The 24,253-nt window shown below is 45.8% G+C and overlaps 1 pseudogene; it reads right to left on the minus strand.

Moving 5' to 3' along the window:
- Nucleotides 1-14,692: 14,692 nt before the first annotated feature.
- On the minus strand, nt 14,693-17,252 carry LOC119356075 (annotated as a pseudogene).
- Between the last annotated feature and the right edge of the window lie 7,001 nt (nt 17,253-24,253).

The following is a 24,253-nucleotide window of genomic DNA, read 5'->3' on the forward strand; positions in this document are numbered from 1 at the left end:
ATGCTGGATACTCTGGCAGGTGGCCAAAAGTGGTGAGGATCTACTCCTCCCAAAAACCACAGAGCACCACCCCGAGGACAACAGTACGGTCTTAACGGTCTTCAAGACCTTCGCGTCAAATAAAAGACGGAAGCAAACACTCCGCAGCACGTCTGAAATTTGCCACAAAGCAGAAACAAATCCTTGGAGAGACACGACTATTACCTTCAATGCCAGTGACGAACCTAAAATCCGAATAGCCCGAGTACCAGTTGCACTGGTCCTCAGTCCAATTGTGGACGGCTTTCGACTCACCAAGGTACTCATGGACGGCGGCAACGGATTAAACCTCATCTATGAGGAAACTCTTCAAAAGATGGAAATAGACTGGAGCCGCATTAAGCAAAGCAGCACAACCTTTAGAGGAATCATCCCCGGTCGGGAAGCACGCTGCGCCGGAAAAATCACACTAGATGTGGTATTCGGCACGCCGGATAATTACAGGTCCAAAGAAATTACATTCCAAGTGGCCCCGTTCAGCAGCGGATACCACGCTCTATTAGGGCGGGAGGCGTTTACAATCTTCCAAGCCATACCCCATTACGGGTACATGAAGCTCAAAATGCCTGGGCCCAACAGAATACTCACTCTTGTTAGTGATCCGGACATAGCACTCCGCGCCGAAAATAAGACAGCTACACTGGCCCTTGAGGCACTATCCGAAGCCCTAGCGGCCGAAGAACTAACTGCGCTGCGCTCCACGGTGAACAGGGACGACGTGATACTCGATAAAAGATACAAGTCCACCTCCTTTAAGCCGGCGGACGAAATAGTCAAATTCCAAGTCCATCCAACGGACCCTACAAAAACAACTTCCATCGGGGCACAATTAAACCCTGATATTGATGCCGCACTATGAGAGTTCCTACGCGAGAACTGGGACATTTTTGCCTAGCACCCTTCAGACATGCCAGGAATCCCACGCAGGCTGGCTGAACACAGCCTAAATATCCTAAAAGGATTCAAGCCAGTCAAGCAGGCTCTTCGACGTTTCTCCGAGCCTAAAAGGCAAGCCATGGGAGAGGAACTAGCCAAGCTATTGGAGGCCGGATTCATCAGAGACATAAAACATCCGGACTGGCTAGCAAACCTGATGATGGTGCCAAAGAAGGACAAATCCTGGCGCTTGTGCGCCAATTTTAAGGACCTTAATAAGGCCTACCCAAAGGATCCCTTCCCCCTCCCCCGCATCGATCAAATCATCGATGCTACCGCAAGACATGATTCATTGTGTTTCCTCGATGCATACTCCGGCTACCATCAAATCAAAATGGCAGAGCCTGACCAAGCCGCAATGGCATTCATCACACCATACAGCCCATTCTGCTTCAACACAATGCCCTTCGGGCTAAAAACGTTGGTGCAACATATCAGCGCATGATTCAGACATGCCTGGCAAACCAGATCAGCAAAAAAGTGGAGGCATACGTGGATGACGTGGTCGTTAAAACCAAGCATGTCGAAACCCTAGTAGACGACTTGAGGGTCACATTCGACAACCTCCGAACATATGACATCAAGCTCAATCCAGAAAAATGTGTTTTCAGCGTACCAGCAAGAAAGCTCCTGGGATTCATCGTCTCCAATAGAGGTATTGAAGCTAATCCGGCCAAAATCCGAGTGTTGTCACAGTTGGCTACCCCAATTGACCTCAAACAAATACAAAAATTAACTGGATGTGTGGCGGCTCTAAGCCGCTTTATCTCCCGCTTGGGAGAAAAGGCATTACCCCTTTATCTCCTCCTACGGCGCACCGAACACTTCGAGTCGACGGACGCCGCCACGGCCGGACTGAACGAAATAAAAGCCATATTGGCAACAAACCCAGTCCTGGTCGCGCCAAACACTGGCGAACCAATGCTATTATACATTGCGGCAACTCATCAAGTAGTAAGCGCAGTGCTTGTCGTCGAGCGAGAAGCGGACGGACACAAATTTCCCCTTCAAAAGCCGGTTTACTACGTGTCCACAGTCCTTACCCCATGTAAATCACGGTACCCACATTATCCAAAGATAGCGTACGTGGTATTTATGGCATCCCGGAAGCTGCGACACTACTTTCAAGAGTGTTCGATAACGGTAGCCTCGGAAGTACCACTTAACGATATTATAAACAACCGCGACGCGACGGGCCGGATTGCCAAATGGGCCATTGAGCTCCTCCCGTTCGACATAACTTACAAACCACAACGAGCTATTAAATCGTAAGTTTTGGCCGACTTCGTCGCTGAATGGACGGAAGCCGAACTCCCTAAAGAGTACGTTACATATTCAAACTGGATCATGCACTTCGACGGCTCCAAAATGTTGGCTGGTATGGGGGCTGGCGTCATTTTGACGTCCCCAATAGAAGACACCATTCAATACGTACTGCAGATAATGTATACAGACTCCAACAACGCAGCCGAATATGAGGCCCTTCTCCATGGTCTCCGGATGGCAGTATCCATGGGCATTCAATGCCTAGAGGTGCGCGGGGATTCAAACCTCGCGATATCCCAAATAAATGGAGACTTTGATGCCAAGGATCCAAAAATGGCAGCTTATCGCAATGCCGTCCTAAAAATGTCAGCTCGGTTCGAAGGGCTCGAATTTCACCATGTGGCTCGGGAAAACAATCAGGCGGCGGATATCCTCGCCCGCATTGGCGCCAAACGCGACGCGGTCCCTCCCAACATTTTTCTGGAAAGGATTTTAAGGCCATCCGTAGCATGGGAAGGGGACACTCGTAACAACAGTCCGGACCCGGCCAAAATACCCGATACCGAACTCCCTGACACAATCGAAGGCTCCGCCACCGAAATAACACAATCAGCCCACGAAATATTGGCCATTATTGCCCCGTGGACAGAACCATTCCTAGCCTACTTAACTAGACAGGAACTCCCGGAGGACCAAAATGAGGCACGCTATATAGTGCGGCGATCAAAGGCCTACAGGGTCCACGAGGGAGAATTGTACAAAAAAAACGCTACAGGAGTCCTTCAACGGTGCATCTCTGAAGAGGAAGGACGAAACCTTTTGGCAGAAATTCATGACGGACTCGGCGGTCATCACGCCACAGCCCGGGATCTTGTGAGCAAGGCCTTCCGTACAGGATTCTATTGGCCAACGGCCCGGGCAGACGCACAGGACTTAGTCCACCGTTGTGCCGGTTGCTAGCTCTTTGCAAATCAAAGCCATATGCCACCCACCGCCCTCCGAACAATCCCCATTACATGGCCCTTTGCGGTCTGGGGGCTTGACATGGTTGGACCCCTTAAAGGTGGAACCCACAAGAAAAAATACTTATTGGTCATGGTGGATAAATTCACCAAATGGATAGAGGCCAAACCGGTTAAAACAGCCGAATCCGGACCGGTGATAGATTTCATATCCGGGGTTGTACATCGCTACGGCGTCCCCCACAGCATCATCACTGATAACGGCACGAACTTCACGGCCGACGAGGTAAAACTCTGGTGCAGCAAAATGGGCATCAAGCTCGATTATGCTTCAGTCTACCACCCACAAACCAACGGTCAAGTCGAACGAGCAAATGGTCTTATAATGAGCGGCATTAAACCCAGACTAGTGCGCTCCTTAACAGAGTGTGACATGCACTGGGTAGAGGAGCTCGACTCCGTACTCTGGGGGCTGCGGACCATGCCGAATCATAGTACCGGATACACACCATTTTTATGGTGTACGGCATAGAGGAAGTCCTGCCCTGTGACATAATTCATGACTCACCTCGAGTGCGCATGTACGAAGAAAGAGAAGCCGAGCTCGATCGGCAGGACAGTCTGGACACCTTGGAGGAAGAGCGCGACGTAGCCAAAGCCCGTTCCGCATTTTACCAGCAACAGGCTTGCAAATACCAAAGCAGAGAAGTACAAGCCAAAACATATAACGTTGGCGAACTAGTTCTCCGGCTGCCGGATAAGAAAAAAGAACAAGCTAGAGCCCAAATGGGAAGGTCCCTTCATCATCGAACAAGTTCTGACCGGCGGAGCGTACCGACTGCAGGATGCATCGACTAGTCGACTCGAGCCGAACCCATGGAACGCAGCCAGGCTCCAAAGATTCTACGCCTAGCACCGGACTTTATGTTAGTCCCCTCCCTTTCTCCATTTTCTGCATATGTGTCGTCTGTCTTGTTTCCCTTTCTTTCTTTTATTCCTCTAGGCCTTCAAGGGTCACCTTGTGCCTCACTTGTACATTACAGAGGTGCTAGCCGCACTATCTACACCTGGGGGCTTCTTTCAAAGAAGCATAAATTATTTACCTGGGCATCACGCCCAACACATGCGTTATACTTCTGCATGTACCTTTTTTCACCATTATATGCATCGATATGACTTAAGTTTTGGCCAAGCTGGGTTGCCTAGCTCTTGTATTTATGCTCTACGTTCCCGTTAATTCGGCTAGGGCATAAGGGGAGCACCTATGCGATTGTTACCGCCGGGTCAGCCGGACGTGTACCTCAGACTGGGTGAAGCCGAAAGCTAGCGTTCTTAAGAGAATATTCGGTCGGTGAACAAAAGATGACTTTTATTTATTAACCATATCTACCCCTAGACGTTTTTACTGTGCTTCTTGTCGCAGTCCGGACATGCACTTTAGGGCATGCCTACCCAGGGAAAGGAACCCTTAACGGAACTATTCTCTCTGGAAGATGGTTCTTACTACCCATGTAATATAACATAACTAGTTGGGAACTTGTCTGATAAAGCACTAATGACCCCTACGCCTGGTCTCCACGCATGCCCCGGTTCTTATATAACCGAGAGGGTATTCGGATACACTCCGGACTGTCGGGTCCCGAGGTTGAAGCGAAAAGGTCCGCCACGAGAAACGATCTACAATCCGGCTACAAGACATCATATATGTCACTTTACAATTACATAGTCAATTTGACTGGTTGAATTCCTCTTCAATGCCCTCCAATAGGCTGTCTAGTCTACAGTCCTGTTGGGAATACTTTGCGGCCAATTCTACTTAGTCGTACACTAAATTCATAGGGATCTCCTTGCCGTCAGGCCCCAGAGGTCCAACTTCGGCCATGTGGTTTGGGTCAGCCTTCGTGTACCGTGTCTTCACCATTGCCCAAGCCTCCCTGGCGCCCTGACGGTAGGCCGATATCTTCCATAATTGGAAACTCCGCCGTGCTCCCTTCAGCTTTTTTTCAAGCTCTCCAAGGCCTTCGGGTATGGAGACGGATGGCCACAAGGCCTGGGCAATGCCTTGCATCACCTGCCAAACTCGTTCGTGCATATGTGCGAGCTCGGGAAGAAGATCACCCGTTGAACTAGGCATCTCCTCGGCAGGACATCCTGTTAGCATACCTACAGACAAAACTCTGTCAGCCAGCTTCCTCGCCGAACTCTTTTTCAAAGTTCGTTCAAGCACTTACTAAATATGCCGCGTCGAAGCCACCGATTCTCCTTAACAGAATCCAACAGTTGGGCACGAACATCTTTTAGTTCCACGCCCAGCTTGGTGTTGGCATCTTGGAGATCATTCTTATCCTGCCTCACCCTCGTTAGCACGCTCTCACCAACCTTTAGCTGGCGTATGAGCTGCTGCTTATCCGGATTCACTCCAGCGTCATCTGCAATTTTATCATTAGATTTGCATATAAAGCCGCACTCTAATATGATACTTACCATTTGACAGATATGTTACCAGCGGGGGTCTCTTTGGGCTCCCCAGCGGCGGACAATGCGGACTGAAGTTGGGCTTTGCACTCTTCCAGCTCCTGGGACAGTTGAGTATTCTTTTCTGTAAGAACCTACATAACAAATGATCCTTAAATCAGTTATCCTAATTGTTTCAAGTCTCAGGGGCTACTGATATATATAATCATCAAATTTTCTCACCCCTATGTCTTTTACATACTGCTCCGTGGCTCTGGCTAGACCATTTTGAGCGGCACGGAGGTGCGCATCTCCCGAGTTGAAGGCATCCAAAGCCTCTTGGGAGAAACAAGCGTCACGAAGAACAGTCCGGCGACGCCTATGGTTCATGGAACTTTCCACCTCGGAATGGGTGGCGGACAGTCTATCTGTATCCTTTGTCGGAGGAGCACCCGGTGCACGCCTTGTAGTCGTTCCCACCCCTGAGTCCAGCCTTGGAGCCTGGCTTGTGGATGCGCGGTCGGTAGCCTCTTCGGGTATAGTGTGGCGAGCGCTCTTTCTCCTGAAAAGAAGGCATGGACATTAATATGCCTCTGTAAATAATGTCTTGTAATAAAGACGACGCGCTATACCGCTACACCGGTGCCTCAATCCGGAATGTGGATCTTTTCAGCCTGCCTGGCCTAGCGGACCCTTGTTGGCTAGTTGCCACAGGCTCGGCCTTCTGCCCCGAGGACCTCCCCTCCAAAACATGGCTGTTATACGGTAATGAAAAAGAGCACAAGGACGGATCCCTTTTTAAGTGCTGGGACTTCGCTCTCAGTCACCTGTGAGGCTGGAACTAGCCCAGGGTAATCGGCCGTAATGGCCACCAAGGTATTGTCATTACTCCCTTGGTAAAATAACCCGTCGATCAGCTCCACGGATATGTCCGGATCCTCCTAGGAGGCCGGGTCAAGGGACCGTCCAGGGTCCTTGGGCTGTGGAGGAGGGCCGTTTATCTCCTTTACTGCCTGGCGCAGCTCCTGCGATGAAATCGCTAGAATGAATACTTAAACTACGGGAATACGAAACGGATGGGCGAGAAATAATCTCCGCTTACCCAGCTCGGAGGATTGTACATGGAGAATCCTCCCTGTGGGTTGACACGGAGGAATTCCTCCTCTTCTCCCTTGTACAAAGTGGACAAGATCTTTATTAGATCAGCAGCCGATCCCAGCCCTTTGCGGCCGTGGCGGGTGGCGTCATCCTCCCCGTTGAAGTCCCACATGGGGTGGCCTCTATACTGGAGCGGCTGCACCCCCCGCATAATGCATATAGCCATAACCTCGATCATGGTCAATCCGGATCGAGCTAAAGAGCTTATCCGGCTCATCGGATAAAGAATGTCCCGGTCGTCTTCCTCCAGGGGGCTCCGTGGACGCCAGCTCTGGCGCTTCTTCAAAGGGGCGTTGTCAAACTCAGGAAGGCCGATCCGAATAGGGTCCGGAAGGGGGACATCTTCTATATAAAACCATTCTGAAGGCCAGTCTTCGGACGTCTTCTTAGGGGTCCTGGATAGGTATCCGGTCCCAGCGATACGCCACACTTCGGCTCCGCCCACTTGATATATTGATCCCTTCTTAGAACGGGGCACAAGGCAAAATAGCTTCTTCCACAGAGCGAAATGAGCCTCACAGCCCAAAAATAACTCACAAAGGGCTACGAATCCCACAATATGCAGTAGGGAGGCAGGCGTAAGGTTGTGCAGCTGGAGGCCATAGAACTCCAGAAGCCCTCGGAGAAACGGGTGGATTGGGAATCCGAGCCCTCTTACCAAATAAGGGACAAGGCATACCCGCTCTCCCTTGGAGGGATTGGGACGGCTCTCCGTTTTCTCTTCGCCATTATAAGTGGCAAGCCCGGCTCGAACCGGGATCAGGTACGCTGGGGGATGAAATCCCTTGGACTGAAGCATCACCAATTTGTTGTGCGGGATGGAACATCTCTCCCAATCTCCAGGCTTGGAACTAGGGGTGCGAGAGGAGGAGCTGCGTTGACTGGCCATGATGGAATGGATCTCTGTCGGGTACGCTCTGATGAAGACTCGGCAAGGGAGGATGATGTGATTTGGATCTAAATCCTCATCTTTTTAAATAGGCGGCTCATTTACATAGCTAGGGGGTAAATGTGAAAACACCCTAGCTCTTCACATTCGCTCGACACGTGGAAAGTGGCCATTATTGGGCGTAGAAGCCAAGAAGTACAAACCATCACAAGGAACCAGACATTATTTCGACAGGTACACAGAATTTGAAGAGGAACCCGCCTTGCAATGCCGAAGATAATACTGCGCGCCGGACTCGTCGTCATTGAAGCCTGGTTCGGGGGCTACTGTGGGAGTCCTGGATTAGGGGGTCTCCAGACAGCCGGACTATCTCCATTGGCCGGACTGTTAGACTATGAAGATACAAGATTGAAGACTTCGTCTCGTGTCCGGATGGGACTCTACTTGGCGTGGAAGGCAAGCTAGGCAATACGTATATGGATATCTCCTCCTTTGTAACCGACCTTGTGTAACCCTAACCCTCTCCGGTGTCTATATAAACCGAAGGGTTTTAGTCCGTAGGACAACAATCACAACATACAATCATACCATAGGCTAGCTTCTAGGGTTTAGCCTCTCTGATCTCGTGGTAGATCTACTCTTGTAACACCCATATCTTCAATATTAATCAAGCAGGACGTAGGGTTTTACCTCCATCAAGAGGGCCCGAACCTGGGTAAAACTTCGTGTCCCTTGCCTCATGTTACCATCTGGCCTAGACGCACAGTTCGGGACCCCCTACCCGAGATCCGCCGGTTTTGACACCGACAGGGGGGTAAGTAGAACTTGATGAGGTAATTGTACCTTGTCTCGAATTGGAAGGAAGCTCATCACAGAAAACCGTTCCCATGATGCTTACACCAACTAGAGAAGAAGCTAATGATGATGATCATGAAACTTCAGATCAAGTTACTACTAAACCTTGTAGGTCAACAAGAGCACGGTCCGCACCAGAGTGGTACGGTAATCCTGTTCTGTAAGTCGTGTTAGTAGACCATGACGTACCTATGAACTATGAAGAAGCTATGATGAACCCAGATTCCGATAAATGGCTTGTGGCCATGAAATCTGAGATCGGATCCATGTATGAGAACAAAGTGTGGATTTTTTACTATTACGACATTTGTGCGGCTTTTGCATACATTCTTCTAAAGCTAAACTACAGTGCTAACTACGATGTTATTATTATGTTTTTCAATAGAAAACCCCAAAAGGATTGTGTGCCTGATCTGATGTTTCTAAAAGGTTGCCTTGATGTTATTAGCTTATGGCCAAGTCTGCCTAGGCTTAACCGCTATTATACAAGATTTCTCAAACCGATGAATACATGACAATCAAAGAATAGAATAAATATATGAAGAATCAGAGGGAGCTACTTGGAAGCAATATTGTGCGAAGCGCAAGAATTGGAGACAGGATAATCTCCATTCTCCAGAACGGAGAGTCAGGGCTTATCTTATTTTATGCTATTTTACCTTAGAGAGGGTAGTAGGTCCTAGCTAATACTCATGATCATGTGCTAAAAACAATTAAGTAGGGTTGGTTAGATGACTATGATGATGATGAGTATGACTTGTTATTATGATAACGAGTACAAGTTGTTAGATGACTATGATGATGATGAGTATGACTTGTTATTGATAACGATGATGAGTTATTATTAATGATGATGATGCTTAGTTGTTATACCATTATGAGCATGATCAGTTATTATATATATCAAGGGTGAAATAAACATGGATAAGATTCAAGCGGAGACAACACATGGTGGAGATCAAAAGTACTACTAATCCAAACTTGATCATATTAATCCAAACTAAAGTGATCAAGTTTGGATTAGTAGTACTTTGGATATGCACCATGTTGTCTCCACTTGAATCTAATCCATGTCTCTTTCACCCACTGAAGTAATAACTCATCATGATCATAAAATCATATGACGAGACCACTATAAACTAGTACAAATACAGCAGCAATATGTAGTAGGAAAAAATAGAAAACTTTACCAATAATGCTGGAAGCCCACCAGGTGCTACTGCTAGGTAGGTGTATGTAGTAGTACCGCTTGATGGAGAAAGACACTACTACTAGGAAGGTGTAGTAGTAGCGCCGGACAGGAAAACACGCTACTGCTATGCAGGGTAGTAGTAGCACGCCTTGACCTGCACTACTACTGAACATTAGCTGTAGCGTCGTATCAGTAGCACGCCCCCCTCGCCACTACTATGCCTCCAACCCGCACTACTTCTATACTTATCCCTAGTAGTGGACAATAGAGACAGATAGTTTTGGTGTTGTGCTGCCTCTCACAGCCAACGTTTTCTCTTCTCTATTCGTCTTGTCTCAACTCCAAAATAAACATGCTTATACAAAATATCAAGATTAGTGATAACATTCACCTCCTAATCTTGATATCACAAGCTTCGATGCGGATCACCCGCCACCACTTGACACACCATCATGGCGCCGAAGAAACTTGCCGTGGACAACGCCTCCGCGACGCCGATCACCACGTCGTCTCCATCTTGCAGCATCGCACCGCAACCAACCACCAACGACATCACGCCACCGATGGCCTCCACCTCATGTCGTCGTCCTCCACCTCCCATGGAGTCCGCCGCATCACCGTCACTGTCGCAAGTCAACAAGGGCCCGTCACTAGTAACAACTAGATGATACCCCGCGCGTTGTTGCGGGACTTATAAGCACATTATGTAAATCTATAAAGCTAATTCATAAATAGATGTGATTGTATATTAGAAATAAATAGGATGGTAGACATAGTGATGGAGTATAGCTGTGACAATACACAATATTGTGGCAATTAGCTATAAGAACTAGTAGAAATCAGGGCTTTGGTCACAGCTCAATGTACACATTAGTCCCGGTTGCATTACGAACGGAGACTAATGTGAGCATTAGTCCCGGTTCGAGCGGCTATGGCATCGGGAAGGCATTATTCCCGGTTCACATGGGACCTTTAGTCTCGGTTTGAGACACGAACCGGGACTAAAGGGTGCGATGCCCTTTAGTCCCGGTTCGTATCTCAAACCGGGACTAAAGATTAGACCTTTAGTCCCGGTTTGAGACACGAACCGGGTCCGCCGCATCACCGTCGCCGTCACAAGTCAACAAGGGCCCGTCACTAGTAACAACTAGATGATACCCCGCGCATTGCTGCGGGACTTATAAGCACATTATATAAAGCTATAAAGTTAATTCATAAATAAATGTGATTGTATATTAGAAATAAATAGGATGGTAGAGATAGTGATGGAGTACAACTGCGACAATACACAATATTGTGGCAGTTAGCTATAAGAACTAGTAGAAATCAGAGCTTTGGTCACAGCTCAATGTACAAATTAGTCCTAGTTGCATTACGAACGGAGACTAATGTGAGCATTAGTCCCGGCTCAAGCGGCTAGGGCGTGTCTCAAACTCTACCCCCCTACCCCCCTATCGCCATTTCAGTTTTGAAGAAAACAAAAGAAAATGATAAAAACTTCAAAAATTAAAATCCTTCGAGATGTAGTTATAATACTACATCTACTAGGGAAAATTTAAGAACTTAAATTTGGACATGTTTTGCAAAAACGTGTTATGAAAAAGTATAATATATCAAAATGTTCAGCACAAAAATCGGTTATGAAAGGAAAAACTATGGTCAAATTCTGAAAGGAGAAAAATTTATCCTCAATTTTCAGTTTTTTGAATTTTTGGTCAAACTACTTATTCAAGAAATATTAGTGTTACTAATTAATTATTGTTTTTTAGAATAATAGTTTCAAACTCAAGCGGTTCTTCATACTCAAGTTCAACTCCAAAGGGTTAATAGGATTGACGCTTACTATTGTCACGAAAACAACAAGTGCAGACTTGAAAATGAAGGAGAATAGAACTCGGAAGTTAAGAGCATCTCCAGCCGCGCCCCCAACAGGCCCCCCAGGTGACTTTTTTAGAATAGAACTCGGAAGTTAAGAGCAATGAAAAGCCGTGGCGAGGTGGCTCGGCGCCGGGGCGGATGAATGCAAAGAACTAGCATCGTCTCGAAGGCTACTACACGCTCTACTCCGACTACTTCGTCGACACTCCACTGCACGGCGACAAAACATTTCGGCACCGTTATCGGCTGAGCCGAAAGCTTTTCCTCAGGATTGTGAATTCCATCCGGGAGTTCGACATCTACTTCAAGTGCAAGAAGGATTGCACCGACAAACTTGGATTCACCTCAATCCAGAAGTGCATGACAGCGATGAGGATGCTTGCATATGGAGTTCCCGGTGATTCACTCGATGACTATGGGCGCATGGCCGAGTCCACCACCATTGACTATTTCTACAAGTTCTGTCGGGCAGTGGTGACAGTGTTTGGACCGCAATACTTGCGAACACCCAAAGCGGAAGACATTGCTCGGATCCTAGCACAGAATGCAGCAAGAGGATTTCCTGGGATGCTTGGAAGTATCGACTGCATGCATTGGAAATGGAAGAACTGCCCATTTGCTTGGCAGGGGATGTACAAAGGTGCCAAAGGCGGTTGCAGTGTGATACTTGAGGCGGCCACACAGGACCTCTGGATTTGGCACTCTTTCTTTGGTATGCCAGGAACTCACAATGACATCAACGTGCTGCAGTGCTCCCCTGTCTTTGCCAAGCTTGTTGAAGGTCATTCTCCTCCGGTGAACTTCATGCTCAATGGGCGGCACTACAACAAGGGATACTACCTACTTGATGGCATCTATCCGAGATGGTCTACATTTGTGAAGACTATCTCAAATGTTGTGCCAGAAAGCAAGAAGTCCCAACCGCCCCTAGCGCTGATTCTGCCGCCAGCTCGCCCCAGGGCAGTGATTTTTATGCCTCCAGGGGGGCTAATGGCTGGAGATGCTCTAAGCGTGCTCAGGTTGGAGTAGTGAGAGGATGGGTGACGGGCCGGGAAGTTAGATGATTTGGAATGATGAGGGGTGATTAGAGATTAGAGGTTAAATTGAGCAGTGATGAGGGGTGATTAGAGATTAAATTGTCAAATAATTCAAAAATTTGAAAATCAGGAAAAAAGTTCAAAAAATCAAAAAAAAAATCCTTTAGTCCCAGTTAGTGTTATCAACCGGGACTAAAGGTGGAGCTCCAGATAGCGGCCACGTGGAGCCCCTTCAGTCCCGGTTGAAAGCAGACCGGGACTAAAGGTTTTGGGCTTTAGTCCCGACCCTTTAATCCCGGTTCCAGAACCGGAACTAAAGGCCCTCTGGAACCGGAACTAAAGGCCCGTTTTCTACTAGTGATGGTATAAGCTTATTACACATACTGACGGATAAGAAATTCTATGATATAATATATAAAATAACAATCTCTAATCTAATGTGTAATAATTGTGCCATGCCATGTGCTTGTAGATGAGCCTTTTCCATCCTTGATATACCTGACAGAAAACAAAAACCTAAGTAGCTGATATAAAATGTTACATACAGATTGTAATTTTAATGTTGTGAGATTAAATAGAGCAAATAAAAATCAGCGGATGCAACTTTGTGGTAATAAATAATGACATTTACTGTCACCACAATAGCTATATCTTGAAGATCTTGTTATCATATCTATGCTTGACGGGTTGATAGCAACAAAAAAGTGAATTCAATATGATGTTTGAAATGTTCTCACACCCGCGCAGAAACCTTTCATTTGCGTGTCAAAAGTGATTACTACTATTGACATGGGACAAATTTAGTGATGGTACCTGAGTTGAAACTCGAACATAAAATATGTCTCAGTAGCAAAGAGAATGATAAGCATCAGAACAAATTTGTCAGTATAATTAGTAAATCTACACTTTAAAATATGTCTCCATATATATATCCATATGAAGTTCGTATTGAAATCTTTAAAAGGCTTATATTTAGAAACGGAGGGAGTACAAGATAGATTCAGAGAAGCCTATCAAGCATGACATCTCACATCACACAGTACTTTTTTTTTAAAAAAAAACTGACCTTAATTTGATGTAAATCATGCACTATGAGGATTTTTTTTTGAAAGAAGGTTGCTCCTGGCCTCTGTCCACTACTCCCTCCGTTTCAAAATAGATGACTCAACTTTGTACTAACTTTAGTCATCTACTCTTTCTATCCGGAAATACTTGTCCGAGGAATGGATGTATCTATATGTATTTTAGTTCTAGATACATCCATTTGTATCCATTTCTATGACAAGTATTTCCGAACGGAGGAAGTATTTTGGAACAGAGGGAGTAATACACAAAGCCCAAATAAGTATGGTATTAAATGATATTACCTGTCTACAGCGATTCCTAAAACCATACCAAATATTGTCTAATTCGTTGTCCGGTGTGAAATGTTTTCACAGCTCTCATGCCGTCAGTTTCTTTCCTTTTCAAGCTTACGATTCTGGAATATCTAGATCTCCAACCCTAGCATCATCTCCATCCCCAGCATCATCCATTGCACCGTGCAGCCTCTCATCTCAAGCGCCGGCGTGTGGAGGACTCAAGGTTAGCTGCCTGCCCAGTACTTGCTAGTAATATCTTATTGATGCAGATCTGTTGCTGCTTGATTGAATTATTCCGTGATCCATCCCACTTCCTATCTAGCTTTGACATGGGTCATTCTGGAAGCCAACCACGGCTTGGTGCTGCTAATTCCGCCGACAACCCGGAGGTTGTACTCCCGGGCGACGAGGGTTAGATCAAAAGGTTAGCTTTCTAGGAAGCTAAACTTTCTTCTTCTTGGAGTCTTTACTGGATCCAGGGCCGTACCCCGGAAATTGAGGCCCTGGAGTGAAATCACAATTTAGGCCCCATATATAAGAAAGTCAAGTAGGCAATTTAAACATTATTTTTGTTAGTCACTACAGCAGTACAGATTTCTCAAGAAACTACATAATACAAGAGAAAAATCTTAGAATTTTGAGCTACAGGTTCATCTTTTACTCTGTTAGCCAAAGCGTGCCATCCTTTGAGCATTTCTTGATACAAAATCTTCAATTAGATCTTCATAAGCAACCCCCTCCAGTATATCATTTTCAATTGCTATAGTAGCCAACCCACTGAGCCTTTCTTGTGTCATTGTTGAACGTAGATAGGACTTCAATAATTTCAATTTGGAGAAACTTCTCTCAGCTGATGCGACGGTCACTGGAATAGTTAACAAAATTCTATATGCAATAGTTGCATTAGGGAAACAATCTAGCCGTTTAAGAAATTTCAAGATATCAACCGGCCCCATATTATCATTTGGAATGAAACTTTTAAGTAAATTTAGCTCAACATATAATTCACTACCATTAATGTCTGATTTCCCCCCACTCTTTAGTGCAGCCTCAAGAACACTACAAGAAGATTTTAAGCTCTTCTCATCCAATAATTTTAGTGCATCAGAAGTAAATAAAAAAACCAAAGTTCTTTTGGAATGATTCATATTGCTCAAATCTTGTTGTAACTGAACTGATAGCCTGATCAACAACAGGAATAAAATATTTTCTCCTAAATGATTCATGTGCAGGTTGTGAAGAAATTAACACATCATCTGGGTTTTCGTCAAATTGTTTCTTTCTTTTAATCTCACGCTTTTGACGAAATGTAGGATCGATCTCCATTTCAAGTGCAATTTCTTTTGCTGTTTCCAATGCATTACAAAAACCAGTGTCTCTATACCCATTAAAAAAGGTAATTAGCCCCTGCACTTGCTCAATAGCAACATCAATAAGCATATCCTTTGATTGTAAGTTCTTGCTGACCAGATTGACGGCATACAGTATTTCATACCAAATAACAATAGCTACTAAAAATTCAAAATCACCAAGTTCATTATTCGCGAGAGATTTAGCTTCACTGCTAGTTTTTGGATCATTATCAATATCAGATACTTGCAGTAAAGCTTCTCGTATGTTCGAAATCTGAAATCTTATAGCTTTAACACTATCTATTCGACTCTCCCAACGAGTAGAATGACAACGACTTGAGAGTCAATCCTGTTGTATCATCTATATTATCTTTCAAGATCTGCCACTTTTTAGTTGAATTAGCAAATGTTGTGTAGATGCGTTGTATGATTCCAAAAAAGTCCTTTGCTTTACCACAAGTTTTTGCCATGTCACAAAGTGTCAAATTAAGACTATGACAACCACATGCTGAATAAAAAGCTCTAGGATTTTTATCCAAAAATTTCCTTTGAATACCATTATTCTTACCTTTCATATTCGCACCATTATCGTAGCTCTGTCCTCTCACATCATCTATATCCAGGTCAAGATTCCATAGTTCTTCCTGCAAAACATCAAAAAGCCCTTGCCCAGTTGTATCATTGACATCCAAAAATCGTAAAAAGGATTCCTCAATGGAAACAAAAGTCGAAGATGCATTGACATATCGTATTATCAGAGACATTTGTTCTTGGTGGCTCGCATCAGGGGTACAATCAAGTATAACGGAAAAATACTTTGCTTCTTTAATTTTTTTAATTATCTCTGACTTAATTGCAGAAGCAAGCAAATGTATTAACTCATTTTGGATCCCATGACCAAGGTAATGAACATGAGTTTCATTGTTTGTTATGCGCCTAACATGCTCCTGAATAATTGGGTCGAACTCAGCTAGCATTTCAACCAAGCCTAAGAAATTTCCATTATTATCTTGATACAATGTCGAGTTAGTACCACGAAATGCAAGATTGTGTTTCGCAAGAAATTTTACCATCAAAAGAATTCTAAATAGAACTTTTCTCCAATGGTCCTTTTCTTCCTCAAGTTGTCGCTGTGCTACACAATTAATAGTTTGATGCTTTTGCAACCGTAGTCGCAAATCATACCAAGTGACCATATTCAGAACATGTTCGGCACTTGTTTTGTGCTCTCTAATTCTAATGCTAATATGTGCCCACAATCATTAAAACCCTCACAAGGCAAATGACCCTTTCCATGCCCCTTTCGAAATAGTTTGCAACAAAAGCAGAATACCTTGTCAAGTTCTCTAGAGTATACAAGCCAATCTCTATCACACTTCTCTCCATTTGGTAGAACTCTTGTGTAAAATATCGAAGAAAAGCATCTTTTATTTTTATCCTTCCGGCCTTTTTTTATAGTTAAATCTCTTTTGGGACCCTTTTCTACCAAGATGTCAATCGCTTTTGAGTCAAGGGCATCCCAATTCCTTGGATCAAATATATCTGGCCGGAAAGAAACATTACCATCGGAAGATGCATCCATGTTATTCTTATCAGATGAACTATCCATGTTTTCATTAACACTAGCGCCAACGACATTTCCATGGAGGTTAGCCTCATCAGGATTAGTATTCTCAACCTGAATGTTGTCAACATTATCATCAACATCAGCCTCTATATTCTGATTTTCGGAAGAAACTTGTGGTTCTTTCACAACAAATTTATCAAGAGACCCCTTCAGAGAATGAATAAGATATTCAGCTTTTTTCTTCTTTGTACGTTTTTCATACCCAGATTTATACTTCCTACCAGGGCGTTTAGAACTAGAAGACATCTTAGAAAATTAAGAAAAACCAAGGATACACAAATGCAAGAAAGAACAACGGATCAACTAAAAAGGGGTGAAAAGGGGGCGAAACAACCTTTGGTTGCTGACTGTTGACGGATGCAGATCATCAGGCGGGGGCGCTTGGTGCTCTGATTGCTCACCTCCAAGGACTGCGGCCACCAAGCAGCGAGATTCCAACCCAGGCCTGTTCCAACCTCTTGATTTTCTAAGGGGACGATGGATGGATTAATGGATCAGTGGAAGAAGCAGTAGAAAACGCCCTAATTTATAGATTGATGCGGAAACGAACCTGCAGTTCACTGTGTACTTGCCATCAATGGCTCTCTTCTTGGATAATAATTGGGAAGCCATTCGAGAAAGGAGATGAAGAGTCTGCGAGTTAATTGCGAGCGAGTTAATTCGGCAGCCGCCGGCGAGTCCTGGTCTCGAGGAATAGAGTTGTAGAGAGAGAGAAAAGAACGGCAAAAATCACATATTTGACCTGAGGCAGAAATCAATTCACAAACTGACCTGCTTTCAATAAAATTTCACTCTGCTGACCCTTCGGTGTGACGCCCGACAGCTGGGCGTCGCACCCTACTGTGCAGCGCCTATCACTTAGGCGTTGCACTTGCCGCCAGCGTGGCAGCCCTGGTCCAGCTGCGGCCCCACACGCACCTGTGTAGCGCCTAAGTCTTAGGCGCCACACGTGTAATGTGCAGCGCCTAGCTCGTGGGCGCTGCACAGTCTGTGTTCCACTTGGGCTGGCCCCACCCTCTCTCCCCTCCCACCCCCACCCCACACGCCCCCACCCCACCCAAACTCTAAGGCTTGCGGCCCTCCTCTCTTCCCCTCTCCCCCCTCTCAAATCCTTCTCAAATCTTGCAAATCCGGAGTATTTGACCGTGGATTTCGAAGCCAACCCCTCCCTTAAGGTAATCTCCTCCGATCCCCTCGTTTTCATCCATAGGAATTGTCACATTTGCTCAAATCTTGCTAGTTTGGGGGAAAACCCTAGTTTTGACTTGGATTTGCAAATTTGTGTTGAATGATATTATGTTTCTTTGCTAACTTGGGTTGGTTAAGCTTCCATAGTATGCTAGGGTTAGGGTTATGTGTGTTTGATGTTGGTGTTAGGGTTATGCTATGGTTATGGTTGTTTTATATGTTAGGGCATATGTGTGCAAATATTTTTCTTAAGTATTTACTTGATATATGTGTGTTTTTGATTATTGTAGGGATGGGGAGAACATGTGTTTATGTTCATCATGTGGATAGAGAGGCCTTTTTGAAAGGCAATGTTGAGACGGACCCGAATGAGCTTGACATGGTGTTTGAGAGTAGTCCTAGCTATGCGGAGCTTTTGGAACAAGTGAGGAAAGATTTGAATTGGACGGACCCAAGTGACGTTGTTGAGTTCGAGGGAAGGCATAATGTTGGTTTTGGAATGCACATCCGTTGAAAGACAATGCGTGTGAACTCCGAGCAACGTTGGGTTGCATACAAGGAGACGGTTGCCGAATCTCTAGACAAGGCTCTTGAGTTATTTGTCTCCAAGAAGGTTGAGTCTACTTTGAATTTAGACTTGAACCGGAACCCCTCCCCGTTGGTTGCTAGCACTCCCCCACCCATGAACCAAGATCAAATGAGTGAACCTCAATTCACGCAACAAGATTGGCCAACATTGAGCCCGACTCCAAACAACCAAAATGAAGGTTTTGAAGAGGAGAATGATGAGTACGAGGAGGATGACAACGAAGTTGACCTCCATGACAACAATGTGGGTGATCTCGACCAATATCATGTGCAAGAGACAATGGACCAATCCATCCTTTTTTCCCGTGCATATGCATCGGACTCGGATGACGATGGTCCCGATGAAGAAATTGATGAGGAGGGGTTCACGCCGAAGGAGGACGAAGCATTCAAGAAGGTATTCGGGCGGGATCACAAGACACCATTGTTCAAGGATCTTAGTCTCGCGGATGAAGCCGTTGTGGATGGTGGCAAATGCATATCTCTTGGAGCTAGGCCAAGTTCTCACCGTGATTTGGAAGACGGCAAGAACGGGATATATCCCGGTTGTGAGTTTCAATCCTTCTTGGAATTGAAGATGTGGCTCGACAACTACTCGGTTACACATTATCGTCCACATAAAGTGGCCAACTCGGATGTTAATGTGCGTTACACGGTCAAATGTGAAGTGCCAACATGTCCATGGATTGTGCGTGCAAGGCCATGGAAAGGAGGTCCCACTTGGCGCATAGTGAGTTGTCTACCAACTCACATGTGCCGGCACAAGAATGCGGATGGCAAGCTTGTGCACCAACAACACAGACAACTCATGTTCGAGTTCATTGCTTACAGGCTGTCCAACCAAATATCCACACTTCCAATAATGAGCATCAAGAGTGTCATTGACCTTGTGAAAGCCATCTTTCATTACAAGGTGAAGTACGGCAAGGCATGAAAGGCGAAGCAAGCCGCATTCAAGATGTTGTATGGCAATTGGGAGGAAGCATACAATCGACTCCCTAGGTTGTTGTTAGCTATGGCCGCCACAAACCCAGGCATGGTTCACGTGGTTGAGCCTCATGGGCACCAAACTTTGATTCATAACGGGAGGACCGTCCGAGTATTTGGCCGTGCATTTTGGGCCTTTGAGCAATGCGTGAGGGCTTTTGAGCATTGTCGGCCCGTCATCGCCATTGATGGCACGTTCTTGACCGGACAATACAAGGGCACTTTATTGGTTGCAATAGCAAGTGATGCCAATAACCGGGTGTTGCCTTTGGCTTTCGCTTTGGTTGAGGTGGAGAACAATGATAACTGGGAGTGGTTCTTGCGTCAACTGAGAACAAGGGTATTACCGGCTGAAAGGGAAATTTGTGTCATATCGGATCGCCATGCTGGAATTCTAAATGCGGTGGTGATTGACATTCCCGGACATAGAAAGTTGCATCATCGATGGTGCATGAGGCACTTTTGTGCAAACTTCTATAGGGCATGTGGTATCAAGGATTTGGCCGATGATCTTCAGGATTGTTGTCTCGCTTTCACCAACAAGCGGTTTTCCACATTGTTCAATGCATTGCTCAGACACAAGAAACTTGACCCCGGCGGTCAGGAGTTTCTCAATAAGAACATTGCCGAAAGGAATATGTGGGCACGTGCTTTCGATGAAGATGGCCGGAGGTACGGTCAAATGACAAGCAATATGGCAGAATGCTTCAATAAGGTGCTCAAGGGTGTACGTGCATTACCCGTGACGGCAATAGTTCAATACACATTTGACAAGATGAATGAATACTTTTTGAAGCACTCAATGGAGACTGATAAGCAGATTGCTGGTGAGAACAAGGATAAGCACAAGTACAATTTCCCACCAAAGGTTGAAGAATGGTTGGAATTTCAATCACGAAAGGCAGACTCCGAAGAAGCTGTTCTATATGACGACAACGAGTGGAAGTATGAGGTGAAAGAGCCCGGAGGAACCACAAATGATGGCCGCCAGCACGGAGGCCGGGCTTTCAAGGTCTCCCTAACACGGTGCGATTGCAGCTGCATGAGGCCGTCTTTGCTTCATCCCCCATGCTCGCACTTGTTAAATGCATCCCGGGTTAGGAATGTGGACGTCAATCACCCTCTAACCGTGAGGGAATCCGAGTTCTCAATCATGACGGTAAAGAAGACATGGACTCCACGGTTCCAGCCATACTTGGACCAATCACAATGGCCGGAGTATCATGGAGTTCAACTATGGCCGGACCCGGAATTGAAGGTCGTTAGCCGGGGAAGACGTAAGACTAAGCGTCTTAGAGGTGACATGGACGGATGGGGCCATGGTGGCGGTGGAGAATACGGCACCGGCCAATTCCAAGAGCCTCGTGAGGAATCCCGTTGTGGGGGCTGCAGTAATGGGGGACACAACACAAGAACTTGTCCCAAACCAAGAAAGAGATCAAAGAAAAATGCGTTAGCCATTCAAACATGTGTAATACGGTCAACAGGAAAGTAAAGAGGGGAACACTTTACCACATAGTTAATCACCGGAACAGCAGGCACTCCTTGCCCTAGCCTGACATCTCTGTTGTACTTCCCCTTTGCTAGATCCTCAAAGTTTACGGGTTCTTCAAGAATATCCTCATTATATGCCGGCGGGCATATCTCAACTCGAGTAGTTCCAATAAACCATCGTACGTAGTTATCAAAAGCAAGTGAGTTGTGCTCACGAAGCGGGGCGCGTGCAGTGCTACGAGCTTGCTCCACACAAAGCTGGAAGCGGGTAACATACGCAGAATGATGCTTGGCCCAGTCCTTTATCTTCCGTTGCCTTCTCCTGTCCAACCTGCGTGGTATAAAACCAAACATTAGCACAATCAAAAGGAGTCCTGATGATTAGACAATACGCACACATGCTCTCTTACCTATGAAGTGCTTTATCTGTGTCCACCCAATCCGGCGGGTGAGGCTGGAAAAGACCAAACTGACGATACACGCGATGCGGCAAATGAAACTCAACCGCCCAGTTGCATATCAATGGGCACCGCATAAGCCAGAGATCCTTATCCCGCAAGCACATCGGGTTGAGGCGGAAGTCCGCGGTGTACCCCAAGCTCTCACCCGCGCCATATGGCTGCCATTCCACCTATGAAACAGGGCAACAATGCAAATTTGATAACTATTTTTCAAGCAAGCATGAGAAAGGACTAAAGTAATGACCTCCTTACCTGCTCAGGCGTAATCGTGTCCAACTCGGCAATGTACTTTTGGTACATGAGATTGACATCGTTCGTCATCTCGGAAACGATATCCCACTTGTAAGCCCACGTGGGGCGCCGTAATTCGTCATGTTCATCTGCATACCAAGGATCAAACCTGACGCTCTTCGGGCATCCAACAGGCAGACGCTCCCAGCTCCATACAGAAAGTAGAAGCAGATTACCACCAATGCCTGCACTAGGTGTGATCCTGCAACACGCATCATCCAGCTACATATGAAAGAAAAACAATGTTAACTTGACAGCAAGCTTGCATTGCTAATGAATAAATGAGTTGATCACAAAACAGACCAACTACCTGTCGGTACAAGTAGGCAAGAGTCGCTGAACCCCAGCTCCATTTGCTATCGAAGACGGTCAACGCCTTCAGCCACATCCATGGAGCGTTCTTGCCAGTGGAGTCAGGAAACAAAGTCCTCTACACAATGTACCACATATACACACGAGCATGTGTCTGGATCACATCATCAGTTGCATCCGGAGGGCACGTCGCAAAGTTATTTTGAATCCACGTGAAAGCAGCTCCAGCTGCCTTCCTTTCCCTCTTCTTCTTCTCTTCTCCCTCCTCTACATCATCCTCAGCCTCGGTAGGAGCCATACCGATAAGAGCAATCATCTGCTCGCGCCACCCATCAGAATCGGTGCTCATACATAGAGGCCTCCCGTCGATAGCAAGACCGGTGATCAACGAGACATCCTCGAGCGTCACGGTCATCTCCCCGGTCCGAAGATGGAAACTGTGGGTCTCTGGCCTCCACCGATCAACAAGAGCGGACACCAGTGGAGCGTTCAGATTCGGCGTGGACTGGCTGACCAACAGAATCCACGGGAGTAGTCCTGCCTGCTTGATGTATGGTGTGTACCGCTCATCGTAAGGCATGGCAGGACCAGAGACCCCGTGATACCGAATCTTCAGAGGTTCAAGCTTCTGCAAAAAACAAGTAATGACAAATCTTAGGGCATGTAAATTTCAACTAAAGGCAAATTTGCAAAAGATTTAGAGTACTCATTATTACTTTATCCTTCTCGCGCATCATGTAGGACCGGTGTTGCACGTCGTAGACATCGTCCAGAAGCCAAACCATCCTTACAATTTCAAACAATAAACATACATGAGTTCATCTCAAATATCGGAAAACACTCAACATTTCATATGTGTTCATCTAAACATCTCATATGTATTCATCTACAAGAATCTCAACATCTCCTTCTCACACAATGAATAAATAATTGTAAATTCTCATATATATCTCGTATGACATATGTGTTCAAATAAATCAACATCTCGTATTTCAAATAAACTCAACATCTAATATATATCTAAAAAAACTCAACATCTCACATATATCTACAAAACTCAACATCTCATAATTATCTACAAAACTAGGCATCTCATATATATCTAAAAAAATAAACAATCTAGGTTTCACTAACAAGAATCATATACTACCGGATATGACTACACATCCTCCATCACAACACACAATCTTGGACAAACAAAGATCCAAACCAAGCAAAACTAAGTTTCCACCTAATCTTGGGCAAATCCCTAAAATTGCAACGATTTTACGGAGGAAAAGAAAGGGAACAAAAGAGTTTACGTACTAGGAAGAATTGGAGATCGAATCCAGGCCTCAAAACTTCAGATCTGAGAGGGGGTGTGGGGGGATCCGAAGGGGGCGCCGCCGCCGGTCTCTGTACAGAAGAGAGCAACTTCTCAGAGGTGGAAGAACTGCCTGGGAGGGGCTGGCCCGATGCGGCCTAAGTCAACGTGCAGCGCCTAAGACACGGGCGCTGCAATATACACAGTGCGGCGCCTAAGCCTTAGGCGCTGCACTGCTGTCTATGGGGCCGCAACTGGACCAGGGCTGCCACGCTGGTAGGAGGTGCAACGCCTAAGGCAGAGGCGCTGCATAGTAGTGTGCGGCGCCCAGCTGTCGGGCGCCACACTAAAGGGTCAGCAGAGTGAATTTTTTTTTGAAAGCAGGTCAGTTTGTGAATTGATTTAGGCCTCAGGTCAAATATGTGAAATTTGCCGAAAAGAACAGGGGAATTCGATCCGTCTTCGGTCTTCTGGAATTCTCCGTGAGAGAGATGAGTTGGGCTATGGGCCTGCTGTTCGGTTGGGGCTTGGTGGATTAATTGACGTGCGTTGGGCTGGGGCTGCACTTTATTTTTCTTGGCAGTTTAACGATCTAGTCTTTCCTCTTTATTAATCTCAGGATT

This window comes from Triticum dicoccoides, chromosome 1A (assembly GCF_002162155.2).
Source record: "Triticum dicoccoides isolate Atlit2015 ecotype Zavitan chromosome 1A, WEW_v2.0, whole genome shotgun sequence".
Taxonomy (NCBI): Eukaryota; Viridiplantae; Streptophyta; class Magnoliopsida; order Poales; family Poaceae; genus Triticum; species Triticum dicoccoides.